At 33.7% G+C, this 14,778-nt stretch overlaps 1 pseudogene; it reads left to right on the top strand.

Annotated features, from left to right (window-relative positions):
• LOC107876669 overlaps positions 1-12,309 on the top strand; it is an 80,968-nt pseudogene extending 68,659 nt beyond the window's left edge.
• The last annotated feature ends 2,469 nt before the right edge of the window (positions 12,310-14,778 follow it).

Raw genomic sequence — 14,778 nt, 5'->3', positions numbered from 1 at the left:
TCATCTCCTACTTTAACTATGCCTAAGAAAGGCGTGGGTTTTACCATAGTTTGACATGCTTCAGGTATTGGGTTAGGTGTTGTATTAATGCAAGAGGGTAAGGTGATTGCGTATGTTTCTCGTTAGCTGAAGACCCATGAGAGAAATTACCCTACCTATGATTTAGAGTTGTGTGCAATTGTTTTTGCTTTAAAGGTATGGGGGCACTACTTGTATTGAGTTCGTTCTGAGATTTTCTCAGATCATTGTAGCATTCAATATTTCTTTACCAATGATATCTTAATATGAGGCAATATAGTTGGCTTAAGTTGCTTATGGATTATGACCTAAGTATTCTCTATCATCCAGGCAAGGCAAATATGGTTGTGAATCCCTTGAGCTAGAAGTCCACTAGCATGGGTAGCTTGGCGCATCTTTTGACCCAGGAGCAACCTTTGTCCTTGGAGGTTTAGTCTTTGGCTAACCAGATGGTTAGTCTTGATACATCGACACCTGGTATAAGTTTTGACATTTATGAAGGCTAGGTCTTCCTTGATAGAGTAAATTTAGGCTCATCAGTTTGATTATATTGGGTTGAAGTAATTTGAGATAAGGTGTTGAAAGGTGAGACTAAGGAATCCTTGCTTGATCCAGATTGTGTTTTATAGAGGCTGAGTTTGCGTGTCGAGAGTGGATGATCAGATTAGATTGATTTTGGAGGAGGCCCATTGTTACGGGTATTCCATCCGTCCGGGGGTGACAGATATCTTGTGACTTGAGGTAGCATTACTGGTAGGGTGGTATGAGGAAGGATGTAGCAGATTTCGTAGCTCTTTGCCTATGTTTTCAGCAGGTGAAGGCTGAGCATTTAAAGCCTGGTGGTTTCTTTAGAGGTTACCCATTCCCGAGTAGAAATGGGAAAGGATCACTATGGACTTTGTGACTGGGTTGCCTCATATTTCTCATGGTTTTGATAGTGTTTAGGTCATCTTAGATTGATTGACCAAATTTGCTCATTTTATTCTTATTTAGGTTTTTCAGTGCTCAAAAGTTGGCCCATATCTATATTCATGAGATAGTGCATCTTCATGGTGTGCTAGTGTCTATCATCTTGAATTGAGGTTCAGCGTTCGTATCTCTATTTTAAAAGACTTTTTAGGAGGATATAGGCACTTAGGTTGATCTTAGTACAATGTTTCAGACCCAAACCGACGATCAATCAGAGCAGACTATTCAAATTTTGGAGAATATGCTCCGCACTTGTGTGATGGACTTTGGCGGTTAGTGGGAGCAGCATCTAGCTTTGGTAGAGTTTGTCCATAATAATAGCTACCATTCCAGTATTGAGATGTCTTATTCTGAGGATTTGTATGGTAGGCATTTTTGCTTTCTCGTTGGTTGGTTTGAGGTTTTTGAGATTAGATCTTGAGGAATGGACTTGCTTTATGAGTCCTTGGATAGAGTTTGAATCATTATGGATAGTATTCGAGCGGCTCAGAGTAGGTAGAAGTGTTATGCAGATCGTAGATTTTGTTCCTTGAGATTTAGTGTTGGTGATTGAGTTTTACTTCTTGTGTTGCCCATGAATAGAGTGATGAGGTATGGAAAGAGGGGGCAAGTTTAACCTTAGGTATATTGAACCATTTGAGATTCTTTAAACTATTGGGGATGTGGCTTATAAGTTAGCATTGCCCCTAGATTTATCAGTTGTTCATCTAGTTTTTCATGGTTTCATGCTTCGTCGTTACATTCCAAATGAATCTCATATCATTCATTGGGATTCGATCTAGCTAGATGAGAGGTTATCTTTTGTTGAGGAGCCTATTTCTATTCTTGCCAGGATATTAGACGATTGCGTTCTAGAGATATTCCTGTGGTTAAGGTCTAGTTCAGACATAGTCCAGTAGATGAGGCTACTTGAAAGGTCGAGTCTGATATACGTGGTAGTTATCTCTAACTTTTCATTAATTCAGGTATTTCCCTTTCCTTTATTTTGAGGGAGAACTAGATTCTTTGTGGTGGATGTTGTAATGAATTAATTTTTGGTGATCTTTGTGAATTATTTATTTCTATGTGATTTGACCATTTTACCCCTCCCCATGGTTGCTTTATGATATTTTTGGTGTGTGGGGATGATTTACACGATTCCCAATGTATTTTGGTGTGATTTGTGTAAGTTTGTGATTTTTAGTGGTTAAAAAGGCTTTATAGTTGACTTAATTAATATTTATTGATCTATGCGTCGGATGACAAAACAGACTGTGCCAGCAGACCCTAAATATCAATTTTAGGTTGGTAACATGGTTGGTGTGATTTTATTGCTTTCATATCTTATTTTGACCCTCAAATTGAAAAGTTGTGGAATTGGATTTCGGGGATTAAGTTTGTGAAAATGATGATTTTTTTGAAAATATAATATTGTCATTGAGTCTGTCGTGTTGAATTTGATAGGGTAGCATAGTTCATTTACATTCTCGAGATTTTGAATGAATTTTGAGGGATCCATAGAGACTTGGAATTCTCTAAGTTTTCAGCTGGTGCACCACTCGGCCAGTTCACCGCTTAAGTGACATTTTTGTCGCTTAAGCAACTTGGCTTGACAGCCAAAGTGTCGCCTAAGCGATGTCAGGCTCTCTTAAATGATTATCGCCTAAGCAACAGCCCGGTCTCTTACACAACACTTGCGTGCCAGACGGGTATCACATAAGTGACACTTGGTCGCTTAAGTGACCCGGTGATCGCTTAAGCGATGTTTGGGTGATATAAATCCCTCATTTTTGAAAATTTTCACCATTTTTGAGACTTGGAGCTTGGGGCTTTGAGATTTTGGGCGATTTCACCATTTTCAAGCTTGGGTAAGATCCAAATCCCTCTTCTAACTATTTTTCTTTGATTCTTTTCATTTAAATCTTGTTAAAACTTTGAATTTGAAAGTAGAATTTGGGGATTCTTGCCTAAAAGGACTAAATTAGTAATTTTACAATTTAAACCATAATTTTAACCTATTTTCACTTGGGTTTTCTTCTATAGCTTTCTTTAATCTTGGATAATATATTTTTGTATAAAAAATTTCAGTTATGTCCTTCTTTTTTGAAAACCCTTTTCATTGGTCTGTTTTAACACCATCCCAGAAATGTGCAATATGGGTGTATCGATGGCTTTCTTTTGATGCGTAGATTCTATACTTGTATGTTTTAGTTGATTATGGGTCTGTTAAAGAGGGGAAAGCTTTATGTTGAAGGCTATTTGGACTGATTTTCGACATTTGAGGCAGGTTATGTCTTAACTTTCTTCAGACTAGGCTGAGTAGTTAATATTGGTATAAAATCATGTTATAAGTATGGGAACTAATCATGAAAATAACTTTATTATTGTTGCGTACCCATGTGGGGCCTATGTTGTTGTTATTTGATAGTTTTGAGACGTTATTGCTATGTCTGACCGTTGGGATCTTATAGATGTTATTGGTTTGATAATGATATAATTGGTTGTTTTTTTTTATGAAAATTGTCTAAGTTGGTATTACATGGTATCAAATGGCATATTTATGCATATCTCACCCAATTGATTTATGAACTATAACAGATTCATGGATTGTTGGCATATTAAGTGGATTTGGATAACATGGTTGGTCTATTAGTTGGACTTGAAAATTCTCATTTTTGTTGGTTGTGAGCATTACATCCTTATATCATATACATTCATGAGACATTGATACCATGTGGAAATACTGGCTTTTTCTGATAGAAAATATAACATCTTTAATAACCTCTATCGATGGATGTGCCAAAAAGAAGTTATGGATATTGGATTGGTATTGGATATTGAATTGTATATAGGTTTACAAATACCTATAGGTCCTACTTTGGGAGCACAATGTAGTAGGTATATACGGAGGTTGTGCGACAACCTCGTGTATCAGATCATCATCATCTTCATTCCATTTTACACTTTGTGTACATTTTGTGTTGTATTTGTGTTCTTGATGTGATATCCCTCTATTTATACCTCTTTGATATGTTTGATTTGATGCCTATCCATTGTGTCCCTTTTTTATGCTTGAGTTGGTATATGTGTATATGTAGAATTTTTAGTGGAGATGGTGTGGGCTATTGTTTGAGACATTTGCTGACTGGAGGTGACGCACCCATAGTATGTATTTTGTATGCTTTATTTTCTACTTTGCTCAGTTGGCCTCACTCCTACTGCGCTTTTTCGATGCAGATCCAGGTATGAGTGCATTGTACGACGACTGATTTAGGTGGTACTTGGAGTCTATTCAAGGTAGAGGCTGACCTATGCATTTAAAGTTGACCTTATGTCTTTTCTTATCTAGGCTATATTTATTTTGTATTCTGAGATAGAGTTTGTTCCTTTTTGGATATCACTGTATATTTTGACTCGAGTTGTATTTAGTTGGTTCTTTCATTGTCACACCAGGTTTTGGAGAGTTTGATGGTATTATTGTTATTTGTTTTCCGTCTTTATTACTAATGTGTGATTCAACTTTTTTCTATAAGTCTTGCCTAGGAATTTGGTATTGATTTCTCATTCCAATTAAGTTTGGGTGATAGGCTTACTTGTCAAGACTTGTCACGACAAGTGTCATCATGACCCTTGATATTTGGATCGTGACACTACAATGCAGAACTCTTTATTTTTGAAAATAACATGCTTTATTATGCTCAATTACTCATTATTGCTTCTGCAATTTTCTTAGACAAATATATTCTTCTTCCCTGAATGAAACCTTGGATATGTACGAATTAGCATTGTGACAATCATGACGATATTTGTTGGGTAGTTTCTTGTTTTCAGTTGTTAAGGTGGAGTATTTATGCTCCAATTTAGATGGGTTTTTGTTATTGCTTTGTTTTCTTGGTTAGGTAATAACAAGAACGACACCTAGCTATGGGTTTGTGGGGGGTTTTGGATTTTAATGGCTAGTGATTTACTTTAGTTGGAAAGTGTGTAATGATTTTTGGGCTTATTTAATGGTTTTGGAAGGTAAATTTCATTTGATTTGGTAGTTAATATTGAGATAAAACCGGTGAATTATATTTTTAATTTTTATAATCAAAATCCATTAGTTAAAGGTACATTATAACACAATTGAATAAAAAAGATTGTGCAGTGAGTAATTTTGTCATCATCATAAGGTAACATTTGGATTAAATGTGTCAATTTTACATTAGTATGTTCGATGACTTTATTATAATGTATGTTTGTAATCATGTGATTTTTGCTATAGAAGAATAAAAATCAAGAATGTTGTAACGATTTTCATTTGGGAGAGTTGGGTTATAACTCATAACCCATAGTTTAGCCCATCTTCACCCAAATGTATTTAGGCAGGGTTGGGCATTAGCCTATTTATTTGTTCATCCTATTTTAACCCGCCCAACTCCAGCCCAAACAACTTATTTGGCACCCCTACTTTGAAGCATGATATTCTTGAGTAACATGTCAAAGAAAAATTCTTTGCAATCACATGTATGCCTCGATTTACTCTTAATTAGCAATATTTTGAAAGATGTTATAAGCTATCATAATTTGATGTGCTTAAGACATGATTATATTTCATTTCTAGGGAATGAGAATTTTAATTATTATAAATACAGATCTATTCCCTGAGGTGAATGAGACTGTATATAAGTTCGAACATGTTCTTAGTTATGAAGATATCATAATCTACCTTCAGAAGAGGTAGAATAATTGAAAGATTGAATATCTCCAAGTTACTATAGTACGGACCACTAATGAAAAAAGTTACCCAAGCATGATGAAATCACATGCTATAATAAACTAAGAGTTTATTGTTTATTGATACAAAATTTATGCCAGAGTAAACAAGAAGTTTACTAAAGTAAAAAAAAAAAGAATGCCATGGTAAACTTGGAGTTTACTATTATAAGAGTTCATAAACTGACATGAACGATTGCGACATTCTGAAGATGTGCATATTGAGTATTAGGAATGTATTGAAGAAATAGAAGATTCTTCAAGAATTGTTTGTGTTGCTTGTTCGCACGATAAGTTGATTAGATCAACTAATATTGAGATTGGATCCCTATAATTCTAGAAATATAAAAGTCATTATTTCACTCTTGAACTTGTCCGCTCAACTTACTTTAGACCTTAACTTAACATACATTTATTTATCCCTCTTAATAACTATAAAGTGAATTAATATCCCTTAATGCTGACATGGTATTTAAAAAAAAAAGAAAAAAAATGCATATTTTTTGTAAAAATATTATTGATTCCACTAATATTATATTTTAAATATAATAAAAATTAAAAAATAAAGGAACAATACCTGGACAGCCTTTTCTTCTTCAAAACATAATCAACAACAACACTCATTTTCTTCAACCATAAATTTCTCTATTAACAACCTCAAACACATTCTCCACCAACACTCCCCTACATTTTTTTTCATTTTCATCCATTAACACCACCAGAGAACCACAAAGACACCAAATTAAGATTTTTCCTCCATTGAACACCATCTCAACTTTCAATCCTATTCCCTCAATGTTTTGAACAACCTTCAATATTTCATCCGGACTAACAAAATCTCTCTCTTAATTAACAATCAACTCAACTTAATTTTTACTTAAAGTCTTATGCATCCCTCACCCTTCACTGCCATTCTTTTTCCTTACACCACCGCACCCCTATCCCAATCCTCTCTCCCCCATTAATTTCTTCCAGAAATAAAACAAGCAAATTCTTATACTATTAATCCTAATTAGATAAATTCATTAATTAATTGTACATTTTTAGTACTACAAAAATAATATACCCAGTGTATATATTTTTAGTACTAACTTAGAAAATAGTAATTCCATAATTTTTAGACCATAGAAGAAAATCAAAGCCAAAATAGCATAAACTAACTGCATTTTCCTTCAATCTTCAGCAATTCATCCATAATAATCCAGAAGAATATTAGTTTATTTTTTCTTTTAGGTGTTTGTAGGGGTGGAGGGTGCGGGTGAACGGGTTTGTTTGAAGTAGGAGGAGAAAGAAAGAAAGGGGTGGGGGTAGGCAGTGTTTACAGGAGTAGCGGTGGATGGGTAAGATTGGGATTGTTTAGTAAAAATGGGATTTTGTAATTCCATTTTTTGTTGGGATTGTTAGAGTTTAGTAGTTTTCAATCACTTTGATTATGAATTTTTTTGTAAGCTTAGCGATTATATGGAGGACGAGAAAGAAAAAATGGGGGGGGGGGGGGGGAATATAGTGTTTACAGGGGTAGAGGGTGGGGGCGGATGGATTTGATAGAGGAGGAGGAGTAAAAGCGAGGTAAGGGGAAGAGGTGAGTTAAATAAGAAAGAATATATATAAGAAAATATTTTAAAAATATTTTATTTATGTGGCTCCGATGTGGCATTGATGTCTCGGCACGTGTAATGCACTCTCTGTTGTGAGAGTGGTATTACATCTTTAGGGTTGTATTTAATTCATTGTAAAATTATTAAGGGGGGAGGGCAAATAATTGCTAGTGAAGTTAAAGGGCTAAAGTAAGTTAAGTTCAAAGGTGTTCTTATGACTTTTCTCTTCTAGAAAATATAAAAGGTAAATATAGGCCCTTTACCTGTTATATGATCGATTAAGATGCAATGATATAAGATGATCACATATATGTTTATAGTCAACCTATAGTTTGACATTCACAAAGTAGCTTGCTCAATCTAAATTGAGTTAAAAGCATAATTTCTAGATTGAGTAATCAAGATAATTTATCTTGATAATACTGATTTGACGTTGAATGCTTTCGATAAAAGTTGAACCATTACTTAAGAGAACAAAGTTCATGTGTTGGTTTGAAATATAATATATTATATACAAAGTATTTGTATATATCAAACCAATAAAATTATGATTAATTTCTCCCTCTCAATTGGTTCAAGGTCAGGAACCAATATTTCATCCATTAGTTTTTGACGTGCTCCATTCAATTAGTGGATACATCATGATGCAGAAAGATGGATTCTCTAAAGTAATTGAGATGTATGTTAGTTTTCCTAACATAAGGGGGAGATAATAAATAGCTAAATAATATGTTCTGAATTATCATCAATATGACCCTCATTCAAAAGATAATTCAGGTTAAATGCTAGGAGCAGTTACTAACTCCAAATTAATTTCATATTTAGCTGCGGATACTCCTATTATGTGTCTTCGAAGGACAAAGTCTACAATATGTATGAAGTGTGGTAGACCATAATTGGTTTTAAATGAAATAATTCTTGAAAAGTATAAGGAACGAATGATCATAATAAGATGACAATGTGCTCTTAAAAAACCTACGACATAACACTTCATGAAATCTATGAGATGTTCAGGTCCCTGAAAATAATAAAGTATGAGATATCAAAATGTTATGTCACAGTGTGAACCAATATAAAATAATATATCATCGACGATAACTTTGATGCAATATTGATGCAATATTGCAAAAGATTATGAGGATCTGGACTCTATATTTATTTAAACATGCTGATGTAGAAATATTTATCAAGTGACATGAAATGATGCATCTTGATAAGTGCAACACTTATTTGATTTGCAGTCCGGACACTTAAAGATGTCACATATGAAATGCTGATATTGTCACTTGGCCAAATTTATATGAAACTTTCTAAGGATTCAAAATATTTAAAGCATGTAAAAGTTTCTGAAAAACTTGTTTATAATCTTTATATTGCATACATTTATAAGTTGAAAATTATTCAAATTCCCGAAGAGTTTTAAAAAATAATAGATTATTTGCTTAAATGAGAAACATGAAGAATTGAATTCGATTCTGAAGTACCATATCTTGTGCAATGATGCATTTATACATCTTGCTATAACTATGAACATGATATAGTTTTATTCCTACATGTGGATATAGTGAAGTAGACCATTTGCATATTGCAATTGAAAACCCTTGCATTAATGTATTTATCGTAATGAATATTGTCAAGTTTTTTAATATACATGATATTCATATGATTAACATAAGGCTTTAATACAAGCATATTATTTATTGTCATAAAGGGTTTCTTTCATAACATTTTATTTTACATGACAATCAAATGGGGCTAAGATAATGACTATTAACAAAATAAGTTGAGAATTATGTGGCTGAGGTCAATGATACATCTCAGTCGAGAAAAATATGATTTGAAATACCCACTTATATAAAAATGTTGCATGCATAGCACAACTAATAGGAGGAATCATAAAAGGTGAAAGAAAAAAGCACATTTCGTTAAAGCTATCTACGCACATAAGCTCCCAGTGACGATAGCAATATGCAATAGATTCATTCGAGTGATAATACGAATGATTATTCACCAAGTCTCTATCAAATTAAACTTTTGAGAAGGTGGTGCACAAGATGCAATACGGAGATTCAAGAATTTGAATTGATGTTCTCATCAGGAGGGCTTATACGCGCTGTACTCTTTTTTCCTTTTAAAGTCTTGTCCCACTGAATTTTCATTGTAAGATTTTTAATGAGGCAACCAAAATGCGTATTATTAGAGATGCGTACTCTTTTTCCTTTACCAGATTATTTTTTCATTGAGTTTTTTTCTATTAAAGTTTTAACCAGGCACATCATCTCTCAATTAGACATTCAAGGGGAGGTGTTATAAATGTATTTATATTTACAAAATAGTGAATGTATATCATGATATAGTGAATACCTACCAAGATATATTGAGTATCTATCAAGATATGGTGAATATCTATCAAGATATATTGAGTATGTATCAAGTTTTAGTGAGTATCTATCAAGAGACGGAATGCGTATCTTTTGGAGAGAAATTAAAAGGAATTTTTCCTATAAATAGGGAGGTTCTCGTCATTGTAAATCATCTCTCATTCCTCAAGATAAATAAAGAAGTCTTCTCTCTTCTCTCCGTTATTTTTCTTGTTCTTACTTTATTTTTCATAACAAGAGCCGATTATTTCTCATATTTTATTTCACCTGTTTTAAAGAAAATAAAATTGCTAATTTGTTAAAGAAAAAGTTTCAAAAGAAAGATAATAAAAAAAAAGATCAATTTACAAAGAAATTAAAAAATGAAATTCTTGAGTAGGAAAAAAAAGTTGGAAGAAAAAGACTTTTTGTTGCTATATTTAAGGATAAGTGGATATGTTGCTAAAATCGTGAGATTACTATATTTTTTTAAATTAACTATATAATGTATTTATTATTTAAACTATGGTTAGAAAATTACTTTAAAATATTAAATCTTACCCATTCAATTTGACCTATGCCACATGTCACTAGTCAAGATAGAAACTTGAGAAAACTGGACTTGAGAAAAATGAAAAGAGTACAAATAGAGAGGAGTGGAATCCAAAAAACATCATATAATATGAACCAGAGAGAATATTAGCTTGATATACTTTTTAAGACTAGCATGATCCTTAAGCCGCCCTTATATTTATATCCAAGGAAATATTTTCTTTCATACCACCCTAATTGTGTGCCTCCAAAAGTAGTTAGTAATACTACCATCTTTTTCCTCCTTTTCAATAATATTGCCTCCATGACTTTAATCTGCTAGTTCTTGCATTATTTGCAATGCTATTCCTTGTGAAGGAATTCATGCAGAAGAAGAAACTTCCTCCAGGTCCAAGAGGGCTTCCATTTCTTGGAAATCTTGTCATGATAGGAGAAAATCTTCACCAAGATCTTTATAGAATAGCCAAGAAATATGGTCCAATAATGACCATAGTCTACTATTGTTGCATCATCTCCTCATGCAGCACAACAATTCTTGAAGAACCATGATCAAATTTTTGCTAGTAGGCCATACCATGCAGCTTCTCATTACATTTTCTATAATCAAAGAAATTTGATCATGGGCAAGTATGGACCCTATTGGAGAAATATGCGTAAAGTGTGCACTCTACAATTGTTAAGTAATGCCAAGATCAATTCATTTCAACCTATGAGGAAACAAGAACTTCAAATTCTGGTGAATTTCCTCAAGAAAGCGGCTTTGAATTGCGATGTGTTGATCTTAGTACTACGCTTGCATCTCTTGGCGCTAACATGGCTTGTCTTATGGTAATTGGGAGCAAGTATAACTATATGGAAGAGGGTTTTGGTGATGATGAAAAGTGTTTCAAAGATATGGTCCAAGAGACGTGGCGTATAGCAGAAACGCCAAATCTTGCTTAACTATTTCCCTTTTTTCGTTTTATTGATCTCCAGGGATTGGTTCGTCATATGAAACAAGTAGCTAACAGTACTGACGAGTTCTTGGAGAATGTTATTGACAAACATGTTCGTCAATATTCCAATGACCAGCCGAAGCAAACTAGTACCGATATGGATTGTTGGGAATTATGCAATCTGGAGAAGCTGAATTCGAGTTTGATCGTCGGCATGTCAAAGCTATTCTGTTGGTAATGTTAAACAGGCTTATAAATGACATTGTTTATTCACTTTTTAGTCGTCTTAAATTATCATAGACAAAAGAATATTCAAAGTCCTGAGGTTACTTCCAATCCTTGTTTTTCGTTGAATTTAGTACTCCATCTTTTTAAATTTGTTTGTCTTGCTCCTTTTTTTAGTTTGCTTGGAAAATAAACGTCTCTTTCCTAATTTAGCAACTCCTTAATCTCAACATCTCATATGACATATTTAAGACTACATGATTACCAGCTCTATTTTTGTGCATTCACCAAAAAGTATGATTACCACATATACAGGACTTGTTGATAGCTTCAATGGATACTTCATCAACAGCAATTGAATGGATTTTATCAGAACTTTTCAGACATGCTGATGTGATGAAAAAACTCCAAAAAGAGTTGGAACATGTAGTTGGTCAAACGAGGATGGTAGAAGAAACAGACTTGGAAAGTCTAGAATACTTAGACATGGTCATAAAAGAAGGTTTTAGGCTCCATCCGCTTCCACATGAGTCGGTTGAAAATTGCATAGTTGATGGGTTTCACATACCTAAAGGATCTCGAGTTTTGGTTAATGTTTGGGCAATCGGGAGAGATCCAGATGTCTGGCATGAGCCAGAAAAGTTTATACCAGAGAGGTTTATTGAAAGTACTATTGATCTTAGAGGACGTGATTTTCAACTTTTACCATTTGGCTCTGGAAGAAGAACTTGCCCTGGTTTGCTGTTAGGACTCACTATAGTTCGTTTGGTGATAGCACAATTAGTCCACTGCTTTAATTGGGAGTTACCAAATGGTATGATTCCAAAAAATAGTAACATGACTGAGAAATTGGGTTTGGTAACAGCTAGGGCTATACCTCTAATGGCAATTCCTTCTTACCGTTTGCATATTAACTAAATGCAAATATCAAAATTAGTCAAAAAGTCTCACTGCTTGTGGTTCGAGATAAGACGGAGATAGGGATACTTTTCTTATTTTCAATGCAAATTTGTGGAAACATTATTGTACAAAATGTTCGTAAAAAGGGCAATGCCCTTTTCATTTTAATTTTGAACTTCAGTAATTTTATTAAATAATTTTCTATTTCAAAGAGAATGACACAATTCTTCTATAAAATTAATGTTCTGCTAATAGGTGATGTCTTAGAAAAATAAAGTCATTAATTTGGGGAAAGTCAATATCTAATCACCCGGCCCAAACAATCATGAGGGCTAAAGTCTTATATTATGAGCTAATATCTCAATTGATTAGGCGTTCGTCGTGCTTCATGCTTTGCCAGTAGGATATTCATACACTCTGACAATGTAATATAAAGTTAGAACTTTCTGTCATTCAATATAAATGAACTAAATGTCCATAGAGCCATTAAGTTGGGTTTATGAGTTCATATGCCTCAAATCTGAAGGTTTATTAAATTTAATTATCAAACCTGCATTCTTGCCTTCAACCATTTATAGTATTTCCATTGAAGGAATATGGTGGCCTTGTAGTTGATTGGCCTTCTTGAACTCCAAATGGTGCAGTCATCTCAACTTACTTCAAAGTGTACTGTTAGACTTAATTGAAACAACTTGCTCTAATATCAATTGTTATTTTAAGTTATCACCTAATACACTGAAGAACATTGTTCTTTAGTCGCCTATGAAGTAAAGTGTGGAATGTAATCAACATAAGAAATTTTATCATGGAAAAATTCTTGCTCAAAGGAGTAAAGATTCATGATCGACCCTCTGAGAATTCACCTCAAATCTCCACTAATAACTCAAGCAATATTAGATTAAAACTTTATAATCAAAGGGACTAACTCTAGTACCTTCCTCTTCCTAGTTACAACTGATACCTTTCAAGATTCTACCGTAATCATGAAAGCCTTTACAGAAAATAGTCAAATGACCCCCCCCCCCCCCCTCCAAATCTATTACCAAATTCCCAACGACACACTTATACTTTATAGGAGTCCTATTACCTCTGAACTATTTTAAAATAGAATTAATACACCCCTAAATGCTGACATGACATGGAGAGTAAGTTCACTCTCTTCAAAGCGTATGAAAATAAAAAATACTACTAAAAAATAATTTTTATAATATTTTTGACTTTTTTCTAAATATATATTATTTTAAATATTTATCTTTAATTTCCTTCTCTACTTTTTCTTTTTCTTCCTCTTTTTTCCATCACTCAACAATCCACCCACCTATACATTCTCCATCACCATATCTGAGCCACCGCCACCATAGCACCGCTACCATAGCAGCCCCATCTCCTCTCCTATATTCTAATATTTCTTCACGATTTGGTTCATCATTACCCACAATTGTTAACACTACATAAACCAACATCTAAATCACCAAACAATCATCAAGAATTGTTCTTAATTTTTTAGACTTCTCTCTTCTTCATCAATGTCCAATTTATAATTTTTCAAGAACCCATTTTTATATCTCTAATTTTCATGACTTTACCCCAAATATCATACCTACCCCTTATAAGCCCCAACTAAACTCTCATAATTTCTTCTTATTCCTTCAATTTAACCATCCCCAATGTTTGTTTTTTCCTCAATTATTACTCCAAAACTGATTTTTTGCTACATCCTTAGCGCAGAAGTACCATTTCGGTTCACCCAACTTCGGCAACATGTTGAGCTGCCCCTATTTCCTCTTTCTCTCGTTTGCTTTCCTGTTCATCTAACTCCCACAACAAATCTTTGAGTTCTATTACTATCCTCTAAAATTGACCTTGATTTCAATGTATTTTACTCTAAAAAGAAAAGAAAAATAAGGGAGGAAAGGGAAATAGAAAAGAAATAATAGAATAAAGAAAAATAATATATATTTTTTAAACCAATGTAGCATGACGTGGCGAGGCGCGTTCAATTCACCACCTAGTACATATTTGGGTATGACTTTTTAAAGGGGTACATATTCCACTTTAAAATGGTTCAGGGGATAATAGGACCTTCGTGAAGTATAGGTGTGTACACTACAAAAAATAGGTCAAATTATGGGGGTTAATTAAAGGTTTGCCGGGGTTTAAAACTCCCGCAAAATGTAATTCTGGCGGTTCCCAAAACCCCCACAATTCGAGCCATCACAAACAAGTTGCGGAAGTTTTTTCGACCCCATAATTAATTTGCGGGGGTTATTTTGCGGCGGTTGACCCCCGTTACTCTAAATTTAATTCTTTTTATAATAAATTTTTATTTAAAAATTGCGGGGGTTTAAAACCTCCGCAATTTTTTTTAATTCAGTTGGGTCAATCTATTTTCAATAACTAATTATAGATTTTAATTTTAACTCAAATTTAATTGTTCCTTTAGGCATAACCTACAATCCAATCTTTGTTCAATTCATATATCATTAA

Source organism: Capsicum annuum, chromosome 7, assembly GCF_002878395.1.
Source record: "Capsicum annuum cultivar UCD-10X-F1 chromosome 7, UCD10Xv1.1, whole genome shotgun sequence".
NCBI lineage: Eukaryota > Viridiplantae > Streptophyta > Magnoliopsida > Solanales > Solanaceae > Capsicum > Capsicum annuum.
Note: the sequence above shows the minus strand (reverse complement) of the source record. Positions and strands in the feature narration are given on the sequence as shown.